The sequence below is a fragment of the Diabrotica undecimpunctata genome, chromosome 9 (assembly GCF_040954645.1).
Source record: "Diabrotica undecimpunctata isolate CICGRU chromosome 9, icDiaUnde3, whole genome shotgun sequence".
Taxonomy (NCBI): domain Eukaryota; kingdom Metazoa; phylum Arthropoda; class Insecta; order Coleoptera; family Chrysomelidae; genus Diabrotica; species Diabrotica undecimpunctata.
In genome coordinates, this window is record NC_092811.1 from 133408273 (window position 1) to 133422218 (window position 13946).

At 33.0% G+C, this 13946-nt stretch overlaps 1 protein-coding gene and 1 pseudogene across 9 annotated transcripts in view; both read right to left on the reverse strand.

The window, feature by feature from the left end:
• Window positions 1-13946, reverse strand: part of kek3 (leucine-rich repeat, immunoglobulin-like domain-containing kekkon 3 protein) — a 680415-nt gene that overhangs the window by 125824 nt on the left and 540645 nt on the right. The gene's annotated exons all lie outside the window — the stretch shown is intronic.
• Window positions 982-12751, reverse strand: LOC140451336 (small ribosomal subunit protein uS5 pseudogene; annotated as a pseudogene).

Genomic DNA, 13946 nt, shown 5'->3' on the forward strand with positions numbered 1-13946 from the left:
AACTAGGAAAAAACCTCATAATACTATCCCGAAATGGTAAGTATTTGGTCGCGCATTTAGTTTACTTTCAATAAACACCAAATTCTGATTTTATATGTTTGTTATTTAAAAAACATAATTAATGTATCCTCTATATGTTACCGACTTACTAATACTGGTATTTTCCTTTTAATAACTTTCTCTTTTAATATGGGTAACCAGATCCTAATACATTCTGCCGAGGAATTTGTGACACAATTGGTCTCATTTAGCATAATTAAAGTCGTTTCTTTGATTTTTCTCGTTTTAACCTCCGTTTCTTTTAGGACTATATTCCTTTATAGACAATAAGTCATTCCATTGAACCCTACGTTCATTATCCCATGCGTGTCTACATATTTGAGATCTATCAAATTCTCTATTTTTAATATAAGATTGATGTTCACTTATTCTAATATTTAATGGCCTTGATGTTTCACCTAAATAAAACTGATGGCATTCACAAGATATTTTATAAATGCAATTCTTTGTCCTTTCTTGTTCATTGTTAGGTTTGGTTTTAGACAAAATAGATCTCAATGTGTTTGTTGTTTTGAATGTTGTTAAAATGTTGAATTTATTTTATATCCTTTTAAATTATTCTGATAATCCTTTTATGTATGGTATTGTTTTTTTCTTCGTATTATTCCTTTTGTATGCTGTAGAATCTTGTTCTAAGTTGTTCTGTTCTATTCGGTCGATTGTTGAAAATTCCTTATTTATAAACGATAAATGATAATCATTTTTTAATAAAACAGGTGTTAACAAATGTTTTTCTTCCAAGAACGAATTTTCGTTGGAACAAGTAACTTTGGCTCTATCATATAAGGATTTAATGAAAACCTTTTTAATATTAATATTGTGATTTAATTTGAAATTTAAATATCTGTTGGTGTGTGTTGGTTTTTTATACACCTCAATATTCTGGTTTATTTTTTTTTGTTTTTAAAGCTGTTATTTATTTTACATACAAAAGATCACAAAACAAGTGAACTTAAGCAATTTACGCACGAGCTGGCCCAGTGACGGACGGTGATTTTTAGCCAAGGAATCAACAAATTCTTGGTATGCTGTCGTAGCTAAAGCCATATCCTTCCACAAATCAGGTGTCAAATAGGCATAGGTCTTTGAAATGGCTGCATATGTAGCTTTGGCAAAGTTACCTAAAGTACCAGTGGAACCTCTAGCTGATGTGTAGCAATCTTTAATACCAGCCATCTGTAGAAAATTCTTAGGAACAGGGGCAGAAACGATTCCAGTACCACGGGGAGCTGGGATCAAACGTACAGTAATAGAACTACATTTTCCAGTTACCTTACAAGGTACAGTGTGAGGCTGACCAATTTTGTTACCCCAGTATCCTCTTCGTACTGGCACAACTGACAGTTTGGCTAAAATAATAACACCCCTGACGGCAGTTGCTACTTCCTTGCTGCATTTTACACCCAATCCAATGTGTCCTTTGATGTCTCCAATAGCAACGAATGCCTTAAAACATGTACGTTGACCAGCACGAGTTTGTTTCTGAACAGGCATGATTTTCAATACCTCATCATTCAAGTCTGATCCAATGAAGTGCTCGATGATTTCGAATTATTTGATTGGCAAAGAGAACAGATAGATTTCTTCAAGAGAACGGATCTTTCCATTGTTGACTAAACGTCCTAGCTTGGTTACTGGTACCCATTCCTTTTGATCTTCCTTTCCATGACCACGTCCTCTGCCACGACCTCTATCTCGCCCTCTGGGTCCACTCCTACTGCTTCCAAGGCTACCACCACCAAAACCTCCACGGGAAAAGCTTGGAAAAATCCTTATTTTGCAACCATTTTGCACTAATTTTACAATATCTCGAGTTTAAATTATTGGAATAAGGTTTCATAAACAATATTTTCTTTGTTTTTTATTTCAAGAAATAAATGTTATTTGAAAAAAAAAATTTAGCTCTTTTAGTTGACGAGATAGAGTCGTCTTCTAACAATTAAATGATTTATAAGACTTTTTGACCATAGGTATCAAAATCCACTCTAAAAATTCGTAATTAGCAGCCAAAAATATATAAAAAAAACTTGGGTGGACTCATCAGAATGAAAAAATCTACGACGGTAACCCTTATCTGGTCCCTAGACTATAGTAGTATTTTGTTAGTATCTTGTATAACTTTCTAACGTGGATCAGCAATGTTTTATGGATTTGTCTGGTATACCTTGAACTTTAGGTAACCCCACAAGCAAATATCTAATGAAATAAAATCCCGTTGTGAACTAGTAACTTATTTTGATATTTGACAACATTATGTCACTCTCCATAATTATCAGAATGTCATCAGACACACTTCATCCTATCAATACACTTGTAAAAATAAATAAACGTTTAAAAACTACTTAATATTTTAAAAACCCTACACACGATATAAAACAGATCCGTTAATCTTGGTGGCTATTCTATGGATTCACGTAGTCCAATCCACCGTCAGGAAAAAACTGTGTTTAAAAAATTTCATACTCTGCTTCCATGATAAGAAGCTATGTCTTGCTGGAAAATTATGTTTTCGTCAAAAATTTATGACTTATTTGTAATTATGCCTTTTATTCTAGATAATATTTCGTTTTACAACATATTGAGGTTTTTCAAACAAATTTTTGTCAATGAATATTGAGCCTACAAGATAATTACCAAATATATCTGCCCATACATATAACTTCTCTCCGGAACTGGTGTATGGCCATTACAAATTAACTAAGGATTTGTATCAGAAGAGTACCTAACATTTTGACGATGAACGTGTTCATTCAAATAAAATGTATATTTCTCACTAAAGCAAACATTCTTCAAATAATCGGGATGTTGTTTAAAAGTGGTGGCCCTATTTCACAACATTCCGTTGGTCTATCTGCATCATCTTTCGTTTCCTTGTGAACAATTTGCAGTTTTATAGATGCCATTTTTTTCAGGTATTTTCAAAAGTGTTTTTTGACTGACATCGCAATCAGCTACACTTCTTTCTTCTTCTTCTTAGAGTGCCGTCTTCCTACGAACGTTGGCAATCATAATGGCTATTTTTATTTCTAAACTTGCTGCCCTAAACAAATCAATCGATCTGCATTGATACCAATCACGTAGATTCTTAAACCATGAGATCTGCCTTCGGCCAACAGATCTTCTTCCTTGAATCTTTCCCTGTATTATGAGTTTCAAAATTTCATATTTTAGTCCCCTCATCAAGTATCTCAAAAATGAACAGATTATTTTTAAAAATATACCCTGATACAAAAATCTCTTTACGTACCTACCACGACATTTTTTAAAGTAAATTCAACTTGCGTTTTGGACTTCCCAGATCAGATACTTGTTTATATTGTGACAAGCTCTTTATCAAACTTTCTGCTGCTAGCGATGAATGTGAACGAAAGAAAATAGAAATTAAAAGTAAAATTCTGCCCTGTGATAGAGACTCTGCTCTCATAGAACGCAACAAGAAACTTTCATGATAGTTTCAGTGGATAGATGTAATTGAAAAAGCTAGAGTTAAAAACCCATTTAAAGTTATCTGCATGCATCAAACGTTTTTTAAAAATTTTATCAACGCAGAAAATGTAGTATGGAAATATCCAAAGTGCAAAATAATTCAGTCAGTGTGGATACAAAATACCTCAGATGATTCAAATACTACACGGTAAGAAAATCCCACAACACTATTCAACCATGGTCACCTTGTTCTTTAAAGTCAATTAAAACGTCTATAACTGAAGTCACTCTTGCTAAACTTACAGAAGCCTATGAAGTGCCACTACCAATTAAAAAAGGAAAACATGCCAATTTATTGAATATTGCCGAATATATTCCACTACAGTATTTAAGCTACTATCAAAATCTTAACAGTGAATAATATTATTTTGATATGTACGTCATATAAAACATGTTCATAAATAACTTGTTAATAATATGTATGTTTCTTAATTTCACGTGTACTTCATTTTTTATTTTTAAAACAACGTTTTAACCGCCTTACTTACATACAATGTTTTAACCGACGGGGATTTAACACGTTGTTTTATTAAAATATAGCATATACAGGGTGAGTCATGAGGAACTTTACATACTTCTACCATATGTAGAGTCCCTCAGGGAGCATATCATGTGGCCACTAAAAAATGTCAACTCCTCTTCTTTATTAATTAACAGGGTGATTTGTGTAATTGACCATTTATTTCATTTTACTGTAGTGTTTATACGGCTCATTTGATTTTTTTAATTTTTGCATGATACAGTACACTACTATCAAGCATTCGACTGGTATTAGCTAAACTAAAAAATTCCAGGACTGGCTTTGGAAAAATTAATTTAGGGATTCCTATTAAATATTACACCCTGTATAATTTTTTTTTAAAATGCAATAAGTGATTTTCAAATTACATAAATAGCCAATGAAAACGACATATGCGACAATGTTGTCGCACTAAATTTTTAGTGAACGATCAAATCTTACCAAAAATAGAACAACCATAATGAAGTATCAAATTATAAGGTATTAATTTAAACAAATGTTATAAATTTCAAACATTTTAATTAAAATGAGTTCCTACAACATAATCTAATACGTAGAAAATTAACATCTTTACTGTCACTTTGTATTATCTCTACGATAGAATCAATTGTTTTTCAATTTTAAATTTTTACTCATAGATCGTATTGGGGCATTATTTTCGATAAATAATAAATTAAATTGATTAAAAAGTCAAACCTCTTGTATGTGTTAGTTTTTGTTGATTGTAAATGATTAAAATTTTATGTCAAATAATAATACATTGCATCAACTGTACTAAATAAAAATAAATCTAAAAAAGTTTAAAATGAAGGTTGGCGTTGACCGTTTGACGTTTCTTGATATTTTATACCCATTGTCATTATTGTCATTATCAATTGTTATTTATGTGTACAAGAATACATATTTCTTCTGTCATATCTACGTTAAGTACATTGTGTTAGTTTTGGTAGAGCTTTTGTTACTTTCGTTCAAAATGCCACATCAGTTTTCGACCACAGAATATGCAGACATAATATTTGTTTATGGATTCTGTAATGGGAATGGTAGGGCTGCTAGTAGAGGATATCGCAGGAGATTTCTTAATCGTCGAACTCCCAGTCATCCAACATTTGGGTCAGTTTTTAATTATTTGCGAGAAAATGGCACTTTTCCTAGTGGAACAACAAAGCGACATGTAGATGAAGCGCAGGAAGATAACATTATGGACGCCGTTACTATGAACCCTACAATAAGCACTAGACAAGTAAGTCGAGAACTCAATGTTACTCAATCAAAAGTAAGTAGAGTCTTACAAAAAAATAATCTGTACCCATATCACATTCAAATGGTTCAGCGACTACATGCTGGAGATGAGATCGATAGGTTGGAATTTTGTAGATGGATTAACAATAATCGACCAACGCTATACAGGACACTATTTACAGATGAAGCCCAATTTACCAGAGACGGGAAAAATAATTCACGAAATTCACATGTGTGGGCAGAAGAAAATCCCCATGCTATTCGAGAACGTCGTTCTCAGTTAAGGTTTTCGGTTAACGGGTGGATTGGTGTCATAAATAACCAATTAGTAGGTCCTCACTTTTTTGATGGTCCTTTAACAGGGCAGGTCTATTTGAACTTTCTACAAAATATTTTGCCGAATTTGCTTGCCAACGCGAACGTTGCTATCCGAGGGATGTATTTTCAGCATGATGAGGCACCCCCACACTTTTTACTGGCAGTGAGACAACATCTCAATAATGTTTATGGCAACAGGTGGATAGGACGTGCAGGTCCTATTTCGTGGCCTTCAAGATCCCCTGATTTCAATCCCGTTGATTACCATATTTGGGGACGATTGAAGCAACTAGTTTACGCAGTGAATATTAATAACCGACAACAATTAATTGATAGAATTATACATTGTTGTAATACTATTAGAAACGATCCCCAGAGTATCCGTAATTCAATACGTCAATTAACAATTCGGCAACAAAAATGTGTACAGGCTGCAGGGTTCAATTTCGAAAATCTATTTTGAATTATTTTTATTTTGTTACCATTATTGTATCTTTTCCAGTTCTAATTTATGGTTTTATCATAACTATGTACATATTTTTAGTTTTTTTTTAAGTTGTTCTTCGTTATTGTTAGTAGTTACTGTTTTTTGTTGTGCAGTGACTCAGTTTATCATTTCAATTAAAATGTTTGAAATTTATAACATTTGTTTAAATTAATTACCTTATAATTTGATACTTCATTATGGTTGTTCTATTTTTGGTAAGATTTGATCGTTCACTAAAAATTTAATAAAAGTGCGACAACATTGCCGCATATGTCGTTTTCATTGGCTATTTATGTAGTTTGAAAATCACTTATTGCATTTTAAAAAAAATATATATAGGGTGTAATATTTAATACGAATCCCTAAATTAATTTTTCCAAAGCCAGTCCTGGAATTTTTTAATTTAGCTAATACCAGTCGAATGCTTGATAGTAGTGTACTGTATCATGCAAAAATTAAAAAAATCAAATGAGTCGTATAAACACTACAGTAAAATGAAATAAATGGTCAATTACACAAATCACCCTGTTAATTAATAAAGAAGAGGAGTTGACATTTTTTAATGGCCACATGATATGCTCCCTGAGGGACTCTACATATGGTAGAAGTATGTAAAGTTCCTCATGACTCACCCTGTATGTTCATAAATACTTGTTTTGTATAACCTAAGGTTATTTTTGTTAATATTAATGTTATGCGACCTATAGTCTATCCTATTACGCTAATTAATATATTTGTTTTCAAAATAATCAATTATAAATGTGATTTGGCGTTTACAACGTTGTTCCATAAATGAATGTATTGGTTCACATTTTGAGTTTTTATTATTAATATTTGTATCCTCTCACTGCAGATTTAAAAATAAACGGATTACACATTGCAACTTTTTTCTTGAAAAAAAAACGAAAAATTAGAGTTTTTCTGAAAAATTCGAGAATAAATCCTGGCGCATTCAACGAAAATTAAAGAACACTACAGGAAACAAGCACGTTGGACGTTGGACATACATAAATTTGAAAATAATCGAATTACAAACGGGAAATTTTGCCTTTTTGCATAAATGTAGCTGATCTGCACATATGAAATATTTATAGCTTGCTATCACTTTTTAAGTATATTGACAAGCATTCCATGTACGGTATTATCATACTGGTGTAATAGTTTTTTATAAATATTTCACGATATTCTTCATTAATACATTGTTTAGTTTTCTCTGTTTTGTAAAGCTTCTTATTTATAACTAACGATCATTAAAATAAGGAAAACAACATAATATACGCCTCACAAAAGTGATTAATCCATCCGAATAGTTCAAAAGAAATACCCGTTGAAGAGTCGAAATTGTTATCCCCGAAGCCTGTCTAATCCCCAACTAAGTCAATACAGTTATTAAGGGAAAAGCTAATGACTAAACTTATTAGGTTTATTAACGGCGAGAGGATGTAATGAAAGCGGGGTCGAAATTAGTCCTGGATTTAGCAGAATGGTGAACTAATGCTCTATATGCGTTATCGTATTATTTCCTTTCGCCGATTTATTTAACGAATTCGGTTGTTAACGAAGGTGGGAAGACGTCATCGTAGGCGTAAAGAATTTATGCGTGAATATCAGTTTTAGTAAATCAGTTCTAATTTTAGTTTATAAGGGAAATTATATAGATGAAAGACAGAATAAACAGAAATATGAATGAAAGGAAGAAATAATCTTAAGGTCAAAAAATGAAAACGTATTGAAGAGAATGAAGTAAGACAGAATGCTCCAATAACAAATATCCATAAAAATACATTGCATTAAACATTAAATCACGAAACTAATGAATAAGAGGTATAACCACAAAATAAACCGAACACAATAAAAAGTCCAAAAATATCTTTAGCAAAAAGTGCAGAAAAAATGAGTTTATTTTATTTATTTATCGTATGGCACACAATAAGAAAACAATGACCAAGGTAGAGAAATAAGGATACGCATTGAAATTGCAAGACAAGCATTTATAAAAATGAAAACAATGTTTGTCAATCGATACCTACCTCTGGATCTGAGGATAAGAACCTTAAGATGCTACGTGTTCTCGACTTTAAACACGTAGCATCTTAAGGCTTTGAAGAAGTTGAAATCATTTGAGACGTGGTGCTATAGAAGGATTTTGAAAATACCATGGACCCAACGAGTTACAAACGCAGAAGTGTTAACAAGGCTACAAAAGGATTGCGAGGTCATAAAGCACATCAAAACAAGAAAGCTGGAATATTTAGGCCACATAACCAGAGGTGCGAAATATGAGATATTAAGGCTAATAATGCAAGGTAAAATTAAGGGTAAAAGATCCATAGGAAGACAAAGAATTTCCTGGCTGAGAAACCTAAGAGAGTGGTATAGTTGCAGCTCAGTAGATCTTTTTAGAGCAGCCGTCAATAAGGTACGGATAGCTGTGATGATAGCCAACCTCCGACAGGAGAAGGAACTACAAGAAGAAGACACAATAAGAACACATAATTAAAAATCAATATAAAACATTACATGGAGTATTACAAACAAACATCTAATGCATTATTAATATAATGTAAAAAATTTTCGGTCGCATTCAGAAACTCATCGAAAACTTTGGTAGCATTCTTCAAAAATGTGACGGACGGTCTGTCGTTGCGCACTACAGTCACACTCAGGAGTAAAGGCTTTTCCCCATCTATATAAGCTGTCAGCACATCTACCGCTGCTTGTTTTTGTTCTGTTTAGCGTTGTCCATGTATTGCGGGTAAGTGTGCTTCCTGTGGTGAGTCGCTCTTCCATTGTCTTCTCCAAGCGTTGGTGAGGTTGAAATGTTCCTGATGTAAGCAGTTGGCTCTTAACAATGGAGGATATCTGGAGCGCAGTGTATTTATTTTGATATCAAGCTTATCATAGAAGATGAGTAGTTGATGGTTAACCTCGATTTTTCGATATTATCTGAAAAGAAGGAATGACTTCTTTGCAGTTTTGGCGCTGGAATGTGACTCAGAATGGGAAGCCAATAGTTTGGTGTAGGTCTAATTGTACCTGAGATCATTTGCATTGTATGGTTTAATTGGATGTCAATAATCTTCGTCTGTTTGCTGTTGAGCCATACCGGGGAAGCATATTCAGCCGTCGAGTATACAAGTCCGAGGGCGGATGATCTAAGTACGGAGGCTGAGGACCTCCATGTGGTGCCACCTAGCTTTTGTACTATATTATTTTGCGTTTCCAGTTTTGCTGCCGTTCTTTGTAGATGTCCTCCGAAGGAGTGTCAGCCGGGAGCTGACGGCCGTGCCGGACGCATCAAGGAATTTGGATATCGGTCAAAATACTTGGGAATTCCAAGTTTGGCCAAATCCAAATTTCTAATTGATTCGATGCAGGGAAATTCCACTTTTGCTACGTAAAACAAAGGATTTGTTTTAGATAAAAGCAGGTAGATTTTCTCTCATCGATCAGTTGAGCTTGCCTCTTCTACTGTAGACCTAGTGGGTGCTATTATTGTTCCTACTAAGTTATTGTTTTATTTCTGATTTCCTATATACCATTTTATTTTAGCATTATTGTATATTTAGACCTTTTCAGGTTAGAATATTACATTGATATATATTTGTTCATGTACTGATTGTTTGATATTTTATTTGATTATTTTAATTGTTTATTTTTCTTGTATTTTGTGTCTAAGTTGTTCTTCCGTAAGTTAAGAACACTTAGAAATATTTATCTTGCTTTTTCTATTTTATATTTTGATTTGTACTTTGTCTAAGTAGTTCTTTCCGGTAAGTCAAAGAACTCTTAGAAATATTTCTCTGAATATTTGACTTGTTATTTTAATTGTGCGTCTAAGCCGTTCTTTTCCGGTAAGTCAAAAGAACACTTAGAAATATTTTCATAATCATTGTTGCATTATTATTTCCGATATTTTATCTAAGATATTTTCTTCCTTAAGTTAAGAAAATACTTAATACATTTGTTTTTTTCATTTTCTATTTTATGCTAAGTTGTTTCTTCCGTAAGTCAAGAAACACTTAGCAATATTTCCACATCTTTTCTGTATTTGATTTTTCGTATTTGTAAGTCGTTTCTTCTGTAAGTCAAGAAACACTTATAAGTATTTGTATTCTTATTTTTCCATATTTGATTCTCTTGTTTGTTTTCACTCTAAGTTGTTTCTTCTGTAAATCAAGAAACACTTAGAAATATTTCCATACCTTGTTTTATATTTACATATTTCATTTATCTGTATTTCTGTCCTAAGTTGTTTCTTCCGTAAGACAAGAAACACTTAGGAATATTTCTGCACTTTTCTATTCTTTTATCTTGTGTATTTTACTTTACATTCTAAGTTGTTTCTTCCGTAAGTCAACAAACACTTAGAAACATTTTCTTTGCATTGTACTTTTATACCATTTTATTGTTCTTGTTTACTAAGTTATTCCTTCCATAAGTCAAGGAATACTTAGACTATTTTACCTGCTCTGTTTTCTATTTTTGATCTCTTATTTTGTAACTGCTCCTTGGAACTGTTACCTATAACAGATACTTGTCACGGTAACCGTTATTTTATACCAGTAGCAGTATTAAACCATTTTATCAGTGACAAGCAAAGATGGTCAACACCCGGTCTAATTCCGAGGACAGGAAGAAGTCCGCAGAGCCGGCGATGGGTCCTACAGGCCCAAATGCCCCCTTTTGGCAACATAGATATGCTTTAAAACTTAATATTCTCTCCAATGTGACTCCAAGATATTTTGGTGTTGAGTTATGAGTAAGCAGTCTGTTTTTAAAGATAACGGAGAGTTTTTTGTTGGCTTGGGTATTATTCAGATGGAAACACCACCGTATTGCGAAAGTATTCTCCCATAACGGCAAGGTCATCCGTTAGTATTGTTTCTGTAATATCCATGTTATTATGTCTTGCTGCAATGGCCCAGTCGTCAGCGTAGCCAAATTTTTGCGAAGTTGTCCCAGGTAGGTCCGCGTTGTATAAATTAAACAGTCAGGGTGTCAAAACAGATCCCTGTTTTGACTTTGCTGAGCTTTATTTGGACACTTTTAAAGTGTTCCATTGTGACTTAACTTGTTTTTACACGGGATGGCACAGATTAGTTTGCAGATTAGTCCTTGTCTCCAGACAATATTGTATACAACTAATAGATCAATGAAAGCAACGGATGTTTTTTGCTTTCTTTGAAAATCTGCTTTAATATGTGTTGTTAGGGATAGGATCTGATCTGTGCAGCTACGGTAAAGTCTGAACCCTGCTTGCTCAATAGGTATCAATTCAAATATATTTCTACTAATTCTGTTGTAGATTAAGCGTTCCAACAGTTTATAGATGCAGCTCAGCAGTGTAAAGCTAGTTTAGTAAAGCTATAGTTTTAGTATAGCAGCTATAATAATGGAGGCCTTTTTTAGTAAATGGGAGATTTCTCCTGATTTTAACATATATGTATATATTAGAGTATCTGAATATGTAAACATAAAACCAGACAATTCATATTTGATTGAAATTTTTGTAGAAGAATAAATGTAAAGACCTTTCTGTTGAGTAAATCTCTTGTGTTGCTGCTTTATTAGAAAAAACCATCTACATTCAACAAGAAATAGTAATGTAGCTCAATAATCAGTTCAAAAGTTGAGACAAAAACTTAAAGAGAAATGTTTTGTTAGGTAGGTTCGAAAGAGTTGCTGTGGCAGAAAACTGTTAGTTACCCCTAGAGAGCAACGAATTTTAACGAATTTGTCTGTAAAAAATAGAAGAGTTACCCATAGAAATATAAGGTATACATTGGAAATAGCAGAGTGTTGAGTATTGGTGTCTGTGAATTTTTGTTTTCTTCCAACCACTAAATGTTCGAATTGATCCAGCTATTATATAGTGGTCGAAATATGTATACAGTTAATACAGTATAAATTCCGCACGTTATTATCTATGTCAGAGAACTAAGTTGACAAAATCTAAAAGATCTAAATAAAAAAAAATTTCTGAATTCATTTTAAATCAATTACATCACATAATTATTGCAGAAGTGGATTAAAACAAATTAATAAACCTTACTATTGGTTTAAAAGTTTGTTCAAAACTCTGGTATAACAAAGTGTGCCATAATATATTTGCTACTTTTTCAAAGGAAGAGCGCCTACCTTTCACATACATATAACAATTTTCCGGTAAATTAAAATAAATATGTCGTTTGAACGTGCCCGGAACAATAAACGGTTATCTAGATGGACCGACAACGATCTTTGGCGCTAATGAACTGATCATTTCGTGGCGTAATAAAAGCGTTGGCATTGTATCCTTATAATATCCTATAATATTTAATGTATTTAAGGCACCCAATGAATACAAACAATTTTTAATGTTTCTTAGAGTATTAAGGAATATATAGTAAATGAAAAACATACAAAATATTTAGATAATGTCGATAAGAAAATTCTTTCCAAGTTATTCAAAACTGGTATACACATGACAAAAATTACACCAATACTTTAGACGTTTATTCTAAAATTTTAAAGACTAAGTTTGTCGGTTTTACAGAAAATTTGGGAAAAATCGTACATAATGAACACTAGGCACATATCTACGATTCCGAAGTCTACAATTTCTTACTGAGAGAAACTATGTCCCATCCCTTCATCCTTCTAAAGTCTAGTTATCCATTTTCTATCTACCCGGCGAAGTAACAGTATACATAGTTGTGGTACTGCAATGGGGAAGGCAACGAAAAACCATCCCACTATTGTTACCTAGTTTCCTAGATTTTACTGATCATGGATTTTGGAAAACAAGATCCGGCTGGAGGCCTATCTCAAACAGACCACAGAGCCCCACAAGTAGTCATCAAGCAAAATCCCTGCGAACCAACAAATGCCACATCAACATCAAGTGGCACTGTTAGCTCAGAATAAATAACAATTAGAATGCCCACTCGCAGATGCCGCCTTTGAAGTGTGTCAGGACGCGATCGCCCTATTTAAAACGGATAACACAGATTTGGATTGAGAAATTTATAACAATCTACGACAGAACCGTAATTTAAATTTAGGGAGGATAATAATTTTCTACTAATTTTCCTTTTTTAGAAATGTATTGTTTTCCTGCTGGCTTATTTCTTTTTCTGATGTTGCACTTCCAGCTACCATGATCACGCAATCGTTTCCTTTCCCTTTTTTATTGATACAGTTGATGCGGTAGATATATTATTTGTCAGATTATTCTCTTCTAAGGCACGGTATCTTCACCAGATGAGTCTCCAGATTCTTCATCCATCTCATAATCCGGATCTTGGTCTGAATCGTCAACATCCAAATTTATGAAATCATTGCTCTTAATATCAGTCGATGGAGTTGTTCGCTTCAGTCATGGAGTTGTTCAATTTAGGGAATACATTCATTACATTCTCCTTATTTCAATTAGATGGTGTTTCTTCTCTAAAAATCTATAATAAAACATATTTATGAATTTTCTTATAAATAAAATAAACTTTTATTTTTCCATCACCGCCTAAAAACATTATTATGTATGTTGTAATTCAATACCCAATAAATTGTTGATAGAACTCAGCAAGAATTTCTACAGGGGATTGGTTGACTTAGATTTGACCTTCTGTTATCCTTTTCTTGCTAATTATCATAAGTTTTGTCTTCTTAACGTTTATATTGAGTCCATATTGTTGACTGTAATACGTGATTTTGTTCATACGAACTTGTAGGTCTTCTAAGTTGTCCGCAAATACTATGGTGTCATCTGCATATCTGATGTTGTTTAGCCGGTAACCATTTAGTAGAATACCTTTTTCAATTTCGTGCAAAGCTTCGATAAATATTCTTTCA